Below are 9,028 nucleotides of genomic sequence, written 5' to 3' on the forward strand. Positions count from 1 at the left end.
TGATGGAGAGGAGGTATAGATTGGACATCCGCAAAAACTACTTCACGGTTAGGGCGGCTAGGAGCTGGAACCAACTTCCAAGGGAAGTGGTGCTGGCCCCTACCCTGGGGGTCTTTAAGAAGAGGCTGGATGCCTACCTGGCTGGACTCGTTTGAGTCCCGTTTCTCTTTTTGGGGTTTTTTGTTGTTCTCCAGCCCTGGCGGGGGGTTGGGCTAGAAGATCTACTAGGTCCCTTCCGACCCTTAATCTATGAATCTATGAATCTATGACTCCATGGCCTGGTCTGCTGGATCCCTGTGCCAGGAGAGGCCTATGGTACAGACCTGGCCTCCATCCCTTCTCTTTTGCACAGAGCTTTCCCATATCTCCCCTCACACCAGGAAAGAATTAAAATGAGGAAGTGGGCCTGGGGATGGGGAGCTGCTGATCCCACCACTCCCTCTACTCCTCCAGGAACCTGGTTTACAGCAAACACTTCCAAGTGGTTTGTTGTGAAAACAGGTGCAGGGGTGGGAGGGAAGGGACCTTTGTTTCTGCTGATGGGGCTTGGGTGTTTAGGGTGGTGCAGGGGGAGGGAGTCTGTGTCCCAGCCCAGGGGCTGGCTGCCTGACTGGAAGTGAAGCGAGGTGAGGGGGTGATCTGCAGGGCTAGGGTGGGACAGGCAGGGGACAGGGAAAAGATGGCTGCTTCTGCACTTTCCTGCCAGGGGCTGAAATTCTTCCATAAGTACTGGTGCCAGGGACAGGAGAGGCACCCTGAGCAGGGGCTAGGGGTGCCTCCAGCCTGATTTCCTCCCCACCTCCTCTCCACATCTGGGCAGAGGTTATAAGGCCCTGCACCCACTAAGCTAGGTTAAAGCAGCCTTGGTTGTGCCCTGCCTTACACTCCTGCCATGATGGCCCTTCAGGGCTTTCATTGCACTGCAGAAAGGCTGGGGTGCTCCCCCGCCCCTTGCTGTTTGCTCATTTCCTCCCATGTAAGGATCCCATCACACAAGAACAGGACCAGTACAGGGACATGCCAGTTCCCCATCCCCCATGCCAGTTCCTCCCCACCCAGGTGCACTGCTGGTCCATGGGGTGAATGGAATGAGTGCCCTCCCTGTTACCTCCTTCCACCCACCCAGTCCAGCACAGCCCAGGCCTGGCCCTGGTGTTTACACTGCACACAGCCTGGACAGTAACAGGGTGTCCCAGAAGCCTGGAGACACACATGTTTGGTGTCTAAACATTGATGGGTGGGAGAGGAGAGCATTCAGGAATGTGTGCAGCATTTGTCCCGCTCCAAGTGTAGGAGGGGGAATTGGCTGGGATCTGGGCAGATGTCAGGGGATTCAGATCCCAGGTAGCAGTGGGCTAGGTGTAGCCTGGAGGGGATCTTGGGGGATACCAGGCTTAGAGGGACCTTGTGGTCTGCTCCAAGGTGGGGCAGGGCACCAAAGCAGTGACTCTCAAAGGCTGTGGAGATATCAGGGCACATGTTCTCCTTCAGGGTGCCTGGCTTCCTCAGCAATTCACACCCCAGTTCCAAGGAGCCCCTGGGAATGGAGAAGCAGGGGCAGGCAGAGTACCAGTCTGTGCCTGGGGGTCACTGGGAGGAGTCTGTCCTGCTTCATGGGCAGGCAGTGCTGAGTCTATGTGGCAGAGACCACCCAGTGCTGAAGGGAGGGAGGGTGAGTGATCCACATGCCCAGCTTGCTGGCAGCTCTCCTGGCCAAGCAGCAGAAATCAAAGGAAGACATTTGAGACAACATTGGAGGCCTTGCACTGTATTGAGCCACACATCCGGTGAGGGGAAGGGATTGTTACAAGCCATCTCTCATGACAAGGACCCATGGGGTGCTCCCCCAAAAGGCCACATCCAGGGAGCTACTTGCCAGGGTGCTGGCACAGGACACAGGTCTTATCCTCCTCCCCCTGCCCTCCCCCCACTGGTTCCTGCTAACACTGAGCATGAGCTGTGTCAGTCATATCCAAGCCCTCCAAGAGGAAGGGCTGTCTGGCTTCAGGCCACTCTCTTAAGCCCCCCTCCCTACTGAGACCCCTTGCCTGGCTTTGGGGCATGTGGATCCTATCAGAAGTGACTGTCGAGCTGGGGCAAGACCTTCCCTGCTGGACACTCAGTGGAGCAGTGGTCAATGGCAGTCATGTGGAGAGACCAGCCCCCACCCCACCCCGATAGGTCCCTGTGGGGGTCAGAGCCCCATGGGGCAGAGAGCATACCTTGAAAGGTGCCTGCCACGGACTCCAAGAGGGAGCGGAGCGGAGGCTGGACCCCAAGCTCTTTCCCACTCAGGCCTGGCTGGCAGGTGGGTTCTCTCCTCCCAGCTGGCTTCCCCTAGCAGCAGTGACTCCTCCCTGGTCTCTCCAGGCTAGGCCCAGCCAGCTGTCCCTCTGGGAGGAGAAGAGGGAGCTGTTACGTCATGACAGGCCCAGGGCAGTAACGGCGCCTGCCCTCTGTGTTTGCTGTACACAAGTCCTGCTCAGCTTGGCCCTGTTTCCAGTAAACATTCACCCTTGCAATGGTCCCGGGGCTAAGGGCTGGCACCTCAGGGCTTTGAACAATGCTTGTGGAGTGACCTGCATAGCTGAGGTCCTGGGAGCAACTTTGTAGGGAGCAGGGCTATTATTAACCCCTGATGGGAAGGACTAAAATGTTGGCGAGGCAAGGCTGGGGCATGGCAGGAGTGTTTCCAATGGAAGGCAGCACAGGATGCAGGCAGGGAGGGGGGCAGCTAATAGGCCAGGAGAGTCTGGAGTCCAGAGGTCAAGGTTTGTTTTGCTCATTGTACTCCTTGCAGGACAGAAGAGACAGTGCTGGATGCATTACTGCCTGCTCCATCCAGGATGCTGGACCCGTGTGGAGCCTGTGGTTCTCTCTGTCTCCCAGACAGCCTGGCCCAAAGGCACCAGATGCAGCCCTTCTATGCCCTACGACAGGAAGCTAAGCAGGCACCCTCCCACCTCCAAGTTTTCTCAGTCCAGAACCAAAGTCTTCAGCTAGCTGGATTGGACTCTGACCTGGGTCTTGGAGAGGAGAAAATGTGGGGCTGGATTTTTGGGCTTCCTGAACCAGATGTGGACATTGATCTGTGAGAGAAGAAACCATGGGCCTAGAACTCTGTGCTAACCTGCAATGGATTCATTTCCCCTGCCTCCCCGCATCCCCGCTATCACGTATTCAGGGCAAGTTCCATATCCAACACTGTTTCACACCATTAGCTCCTCAGCAGCCGGGATGCACTGCCAGCTGGCAGAGAGTTAAATGGAAACACCGGCGCAGAATGCGAGCAGCTAATTGGCAGTGGTAGTCCCCGTCTGTGCAGGAAAATGCCCATGGTAGAGGGCTGCAGTTCTGGCCGGGTGAGCTCCAAGATGGCCCTGGTCCCATCACCCCCATACCCATCCTCCTCATAGCTGCTGCAAACTGTGGGGGATCATCCTCTTTTATGTCTCCCTGGGGCTTTGCTGTCTGCAGACAGGCAGTGGCACTGTTGCCTGCTGCTTCTGGTGCCAGTGCAGTGCCCATCCTGGTGCCACCCCAATGCCTTTGCAGATTTGAGGCTGAATAGCAAAGAATCCCATGTAGCTTGTGGGGGTCTTACCCAAGGGGCATGTGATGCACACGCCTTACAAGGCACCACCCCTAAGTGCTCCCCTCTTCTGCATCATGCTCTGCTTATCACCACTGCCCTGTGTTCCTCACTGCTGGAGGCTGCTTCAGTGACCCTAAATTAGGAGCAACTCACTGACCTCCCCTCTCCAAAGCACCAGTGCTTTCCGGCTCTGCTCTCTCTAAATACCCTTTGTTAGTGCTTTCAGAGGTTAGTGAGTGGTCATGCACCAAGTGACAGGGGTTGGGTGTCTGCCTGGGTCTTGGTGTTGGATGGGTGGGAAGTGAGAAGGAACCTTGTGAGGGACTTACCTGAGCTCCTGTATAGCCCAGGCCAGAGAAGTTCACCAGAAAGCCCAGCACCAAGCCCAGTTTTCAACTGGGAGGGTGTGTACTGGATGCATATGGATGTCTGAGGTGAGGAGAAGTCCACGTGTGTGTGTGTGTGGGGGGGGGGGTGCACTTACACACCTACATGGCTCCTGGTGAAGTGTGAGCCTTGGTGTATTAGTAGATAAGTATAAATGTGTGTGCATGCAGGGCTTTGTGTGTGGGTGTGTGTTTGAGCGGGTGTATAAATCCCAGCTGGGTTTGAGCTCTCAGTCTTTCCTTTATCTATTCCATCTTGATCCTGGGTAAGCAGGGAAGATGCAGATGATGAGCTCCAGTCTACCTTCAGGCCTCCCTCCCTCCCCCATGCTGGTGCATCTGCATCTAGAGAGCTGGGCTGGAAATGGCACCTGGCATCTGGCTTTCCCTCCCCCGTGTCTCTCTCTCTCAGACAGAGAGGTGGGGGGGAGCTGGTATTTTTAATGGGAAAAATAATTAAACTGAAACCACTGCTGACTTTCCTTTGCTTTACAGTTTCTCTCCATTGTTTGCAAGTTCCCTTGAGGAAGTGGAAATAATTAAGCCAAGGGGAGTTTGGGTAGGGACAGCCCGTCTCTGTGTAGTACCACTGGGCTGTGGAAAACCTCTCTGATGGCCTGGACTTGCATGCAGGGCCTGGAGTTTTGGGAGGACTATCTACATGCCTGGAGAACTGTTTAGGTTAGCACCAGGGAAAAAGTGTGATTCTGTGGGTAGGGCATTGGCTTGGCACTCAGGACGCCTGGGTTCTGTGTTCAGCTCTGCTGCTGACTGAGCAAATCATCTCCTTTGTTTAGACTGCATGCTCTTGTGGGCAGGGCCCTTGCTGGGGTGGCACAGCTCCTGGCACATAGGGGACTCTCAGGGGTCCTGGGCAACAAGAATAAAGCTTGGGAGAGGGAGGGGAAGACATAAGACTACACCACATCCTCTTATTGCTGGGGCACATGCTCCTGGATCTGCTCCCCATGCCCCAACCTAGTAAGCTAGTAGGGTGAGGCAGTCACTCTGAGATGTCCTCTTCGCAGCTGCTCTCAGCATGCCATTAACCAAATCCTTGAGCCCACCAAACGATCCCACCCAGAGGATGTCCTGAGGAGGACACGGGCCCTCTCATCTCCCCGCAAGATCTCTGGCTGCCACGTTAACAGCACTTGGCCCCTGCTACCCCCAAGCTGGCTTTGCACTGGTGACTGCAGGAATGAGCCTCCCACCTCGCAGCTCCAATGCTTCCTCAAAGCTTAGGTCACCCTCCCCGCAGGCTTCCAGGCCTCGTCTGGCTTGGCCTGGTTGGAGGTACCAAGCAACTCAGGTCACCCTCCCTGCGGGCATCCAGGCCTTGTCTGGCCTGGCCTGGATGGAGGTACCATGCTGCTGCCTGGCCTGGCTTGCTGCCTTCTCTGAATTGATGCGCTGGCGGTCAGTGCTGGAGCAGGCCGGGGAGACCTGCACCAATCCTGGGCCTAGTGTGCATTCCCTGCTCGCTGGCTCTAGCACAGTGCACGGAGGCAGAAGGCACATGAGGCAACTCTCACCGACATGAGCCAGTGGTCAGCCTGCAGCCAGAACTGGCCGCTGCCCAGCCAACCACGACCAATGCATGGGCCTGGCAAGCTCCCTGACTGGTGCTGTCCTAGAGGAGAAGCTAGCTTGGCTGTTACAGATTAACCCCAGTGTCCACTGAAGCACCTGCTGCCTCCAGAGACTGTAAGAGGAGTGAAGGTCAGAGAAGAGCCAAGAACAACACCGTTGGGCCCAAGCAGCCTCAGCCCCAGGTGCTTCATGGTAACCCCTAGCCCACAGGGCCCAGGCTGGCTCCAGTAGTTCTGCTGCCCCTAGTGACTCCCTCACCCCAGCTGGCCTGTTGCTTCTGATCACTGTTCTCCATACCTCTCCTCCATGGTGGGGAGGTGAAGAGGCTTCAAAAGACCAAGAACAATTAACCTTTTGTGGGGTCAGTGCCATCCCTGTGCTTGTCTGTCATAGTATCCAGGCATCCCTGAGCAGTGGCTTCGTGGTTCACTGCTGACCTGCAGCTGGTGCACCCAGAGCACATTGCACTGTCTGTGTCTCAGCCTCAGCTCCCCTCCTCTCCCTGTTCCCTGGCAGAGGAAGCTGGGGGCAGCTGGCAGGGTTGATTAGCTCATCTCTCCTAATCCTGTGAAGCTGGTTCTAGTGGCAGGCAGATCGCATTGCCAGCGATTACTACATGGTCGCATGCTCCCTGGAGCTGGGGCCTCGCCTTGAGGCTGACAGCTCTTTCCCTGGAGACAGGGGATGGTGGGAAGGCTGAGCAGATATGAAAGCTGCCAGCAGTGGCGATGCAAGAAGCATCAGGTGAGGGGCCAGGCCTGGAATGTGATGCATGAGCAGGGTTGTTTCCCACAGTGCACCAGCCCCCGTGCAACATGAGCTAGGTAGGGATGGAGCTAGGGCACAGCCTTCTCTGTGCTTTTGGGGGTGAGGTCCGTTCCCCCTGCCACTGGGCCAGTGTAGCCCTTTCTCTCCCTCTAGTGGCTGTCCTGTGCTGCAGTGGCCACTGTGCTTGCAGACCTGGGCCTGCAGCCTGGGCACAGGGAGAGCCTCCAGGCTGCCTCAGTTTACTCCAGGGGTAGGTAAAATGCAGCCCGGGGGCTGGATGCGGCCCACCACACCATTCCATCCAGTCCACAGGGCCCCTAAAAAATTTAGAAAATTAATATTCATCTGCCCTGGGCTGCCTGTCATGCAGCCCTCAATGGCTTACTGAAACTCAGTAAGTGGCCCTCTGCCCAAAATAATTGCCTGCCCCTGGTTTACTCCCTGCAGCTCCTGGCTTGCCCAGGGGCATCTCTCCAAGGCAGTGTGATCTGCTTGCTCTGCTCAGGAGCAGCAGGGCTCAGAACAGCCAAGCAGCCCCAGTTGGCTGGGAAGCAGCCCAGCATGAATGGGGTCTGGGTTCTGCACACGAGCCGAGAGGCTGCCAGGATTTGACTATCAGGCTCCCTCAGAGAAGCCTCCTGCCAGGATTCCATCAGGCTTTGGATGAAAGGGCTGACACCCAGAGTCAGCCTACCCTTGGGAGTATGCGGAGGGCTGTGATTGATTTCCCCAGAAGCTGCCTGGCCCCACACTTGATAAGCAGCCCCTGCATCCAAAATCATCTGGAAGAGAACCCCAGATCTTTCCCTTTCCACCAGACCTGGATACAGGCATGGGCAAACTGGGCATCTGCCCGGGACCTGGACAGAAAGGGGGCTCGAAAATGAAAAAATAATTACAATTGCCAAAAAAAAGTTTTAATATTGCGCATATATGGGAATGGCAATGTTATCAACTGAGAACAAACTATTTAAACACATCAACACCACAGATGTGATGAAGACTTTTGCAGCAAGTCTGATTATTATTATCGTTATCTCTGGCGAAGAGAGGCCTGATACTAAAAGTTTGCCTGGGAACACCAGGAGCCTTGGTACGGCACTGCCTTCTACTTCTCCAGTGAGTTTCAGGGCAGTGGGGATCCAGGGCCTACAGCTGTTTAATAACCTTCAGCCCCTTTTCTGGTCCCCTCTGGCTCAGATCATGCAGTTGGGGTCCCCTCCAGGAGCAGATAAGAGAAGCATCTCCACAGGGCAGGAAAAGTGCCTTAGAAGTGGATGCAGCTGGTCAGATATCTGTAGCCATAGGGGCTTTTCTCCATCTCTCACACACACGTGCCAAGCTGAAGCTCATAAAGTGATCCCATTCTGGAGCTGTTAGGCCTTTGGCACATGGGATCACTTGGAATGCCAACCTGCCATGCCACTTGAAGCGACCTGCCCCTGCTATGCCCTAGCTGGGAGGCAAGCACCCTGTTTTTATTCACCCTGAGGTTTTCCAGCTCCTGAGCTGGGGGAAGCAGTAGCTCGAAGACATGGTGATTGCTTTGCTGGATCCTGCTTGCCTGGCACAGCAATCAGGGAATCTGCTTGACTTGCAGCTTTCACACCCCACCACTGCTTCCAGCACATGGTTTTACTCTCATGCCCTGGTGCTTGCAGCTGCCCCATAGCTTGTATGGCTCTGACAGGTAATGGGGGAGAGCCCAACCCCTTCCAAAGCAGGGGAGGTTGCTCTATTAATCATCACTCCCTTAGAAGCCGTCACAGCTTTAAGGACTGCGTATCTCACTGATGATCCATGCTTCATCATCAGTAGCCTTCCCACATGCAGTTAAAGGGACCTGCAAGAAGTGGGGAGGATGACCTTAAAGCTGCCTCTTTAGTCAGGCTTGGAAGGTGAATTTTTCTTGTTGGCTTGGACTTTCAACCTGTGAAGGCTGCACTGGCCCTGGCTTGATAGGAGGATTCCTGGGAAGACTTGGATACGTGACTTTGGGGTCTTTTCTCTGTTACCAGCTCCCACAATCCCATTGTGAACTTCACTGTGTTCTCCTAGCCCCAGCTCCAGGGGACAGGGTACTGAAAAAATCTGCTTCAGTCCATCATGCCAAAGTCAGTGTCCAGTACTCATGGGGGCAGATGGCGGCTGGGAACTGGGTTATGTATGGCTCAGAATGCCAAAACACAGATTGCTTAAGATCCCAGGGGTGGGTTGGGGGGGAATCCCTTGCCTCACTGAGGCCTTTCCTCATTCTCTCATCCTGATTCATTAGCCCAGGCCTCCCCATTTCTGACCTGATGACGTGGCCAAGCCCAGCAGTCTCAGAAAGACCATGTGATTGGGCCTATGGGAACACAGAGCATCTAGGGCTTATGCTCCCACTTTCATCCAATGCTGATGAGGTGGATTGGGAGCACAGTGGTCCAATGGGGGGGATGTGGCTTGTGTGACAGGTGGCCACTTAGATGTTGAACAGTCCTTCTAAAGTAGATTGTAGCAGAACTAAAGTTCCCCCTGATCAAAAGTTCTCTAACTTAGAAGGAAAACTATCAGATTTCTTAAAGCACTCACGCCATGCTTAATGAGCTGCTTACAAAAGTGTTTAAGGCCATGGTCATCTTTTTCACTTGTTACTAGATTTGCTCATCACTTTGGGGTGTGCTCATTTATTAGGGATACATTT

This window comes from Gavialis gangeticus, unplaced genomic scaffold (genome assembly GCF_001723915.1).
Source record: "Gavialis gangeticus isolate Ggan-Ray unplaced genomic scaffold, GavGan_comp1, whole genome shotgun sequence".
In the NCBI taxonomy this organism is placed as follows: domain Eukaryota; kingdom Metazoa; phylum Chordata; order Crocodylia; family Gavialidae; genus Gavialis; species Gavialis gangeticus.